This window comes from Colossoma macropomum, unplaced genomic scaffold (genome assembly GCF_904425465.1).
Source record: "Colossoma macropomum unplaced genomic scaffold, Colossoma_macropomum, whole genome shotgun sequence".
NCBI lineage: Eukaryota > Metazoa > Chordata > Actinopteri > Characiformes > Serrasalmidae > Colossoma > Colossoma macropomum.
Genome location: NW_023494837.1, coordinates 1 through 2,500, shown reverse-complemented (window position 1 = coordinate 2,500; position 2,500 = coordinate 1).

Genomic DNA, 2,500 nt, shown 5'->3' with positions numbered 1-2,500 from the left:
TGTACTGAGTGATGCTCACTTTGGACCAGGATCAGGGCCAGTCAGGGAATATGGAAGAATATGTAATGGATCAGAGTCTACAATCAACAAATGTGGAGGAAGCAAGTTGGAATTGTGATCATACTAAAAGTGCTGGAATGATCTGTTCAGGTAAACTGAAATATTCCTAAATTGGAAATTTAATGAAGGTCATTCATTGGTCAAGAATGTAGTTATTTATTACATACATTTTTATTTTTGGACTTTTTAAACCTTTTTTAACATTTGGAATAATGCTAACATACCAGTTTAGGTATGTGTGTGTTTTTTTATTAAATTTTAGTCCACTGACTGACTGACTGCAGTCCCATTAAATCCCTGTATTAATGGAATAGTAATTAATATGTACTCCAAATGCAGTTGATCAACCAATACATTTTTGGTGACCAAGTTTTGCTTCTTTAGTTTAGAATTTGAGCTGCCAGGCTAACAATGGCAAAAAAAGACAAAATAAAATATGTAGAGCTTTTTACAGATAAAAGCTAAAATTGTAACTCCATTATCATCTGCATAGCATCCTGCTTTCCTATACTATGCCAGGCTGAGCAGTCATATATGTGGAGTCTGATTGTAGTTTTGGAGATGTTCTAACCCAAGACCTAACTCATGTCTGCAATTCCTCAACTGTAATTGTTGTAAATTTTCATCCACTCAAATCATCCTCCTCACGGAGCATCAGAGGTGTGGACTCAAGTCATATGACTTGGACTCGAGTCCGACTCGAGTCACAAATTTGAACTTGAGACTCGACTTGAAAAAATCGAGAAAGACTTGCGACACAACTTTGACTTGAACACCAGTGACTCAGACTTTGACTCGGACTTCAATGTTAAGACTCGGAAAAACTCGAGAAAATGGAAGAAATGCGGAGAGAGTCTGACTGCAGATGGCTACACAGTCGGTTACTTTTCGTGTGAATTGATTTGTTTCCTGCCGTAAACTGAATAAACAACAACATCATCAGATGCTTGATACTGCTCTGCTTATTTTATTTCAGAAGACAAGTGAAGCGCATAGAGGTCAACTTAGTCTCCATAAGCTGGAAACAGGTTGAAGCATCAACAGCATCAATAAGTCTCGGCACTTAAACTCCACTCTTACTTACCAGGCGAACTGACCATTCTCCTCATGGTATCAGGACAAAAGAACAAAATAGACATAGCTTTCTCTATCTGACCAATTTTAATATCTTCTGCAGGTAAAACAAGTGCAACATTCACCAAGTTGACTTGTTATTCAGCAACTTTGTATTGTAATTTACTGTTCCACCTTAAACGGTGCAACCGTAAGGCAGCGGAACGTAACTGCTGCGCCATTTCAGGTGGAACGGACAATTCGACTATGAAGCTACTGGCGAAACAAGTCAACTTCAGCCTCGTACATTCACCAACATGTTGCTGTCTGTGTTGTAAACTTTGGTCAGCACTGTCGTTTTGGTTTCCGTTCAGTAGTATTTTTAAAATTCTTTTCATATGTGCACTGTACACCAGTATAGATGATTCTTCAAAGGTCCTTTGGTAAAGAAAATAGTTCTAAAAATAACCATGAACACACAAAGAACACTTTGTATTATTAAAGGGTTCTTGGCATCATGAAATGGTTCTTCAGATTTAAGGACAATGTTCTGTAGATGGTTCTGTATAGAACCTTTTTGAAAAGGGTTCTATAGAGCAGTCAAAAAGGGTTCTTCTACTGTTACAAGCTCAACATCGTAAAAATAGGAGAACGTTTTGGGTGTTATGTAGAACTCTTTTCAAAAAGGTTCTATATAGAACCATATACAGAACATTCTTAAGAAGGCTTTCATGATGCAAAGAGCACTTTAACCATGCAAAGGATTCTTTGAGTGTTTTTAGAATTATTTTCTAACCCTTGAAGAACAATCCTTTTTAAGAGTGTGGTTATCTGTGTACCATAGATTTTCCTGGAAGGGTAAAAAACAAAAAACAATGAAAAATTAATATACAGCCACACACTGCTAACGTGCTGTCATTAAAATACTATAGTGCTGTTACCTTTATTCAGTGTTATGGGCTTAAATTAGCTGAAGAATGCAGACTGACTTGTTTAGGACTCAAAGATTAGAACTATTGACTCGGGACTCGACTTGAGTCTCATCTGTACTGACTCGGGACTTGGATCAAGACTTGATTATCTTGACTTGGGACTTGACTCTGGACTTGAATGTCAAGACTTGAGACTTACTTGTTACTTGCAACATAGTGACTTGTTCCCACCTCTGCTGTGGATGGTGTCAACATTTAAACCTAGATAAGGGGGCAACAAAATTATGTGTATATACATGTAATTATCATCATATTTACTTATGGAGGGTTTGTGTGGCCTAGTTAGAATCATTAGAGGAGTTGTAATTTATCGTTATGACTTAATGTACATTAACACATTGATATCAGTAATAATAGAGCATTCCATGGTCCGTTTTCCTCATGTTAGAAGTCAG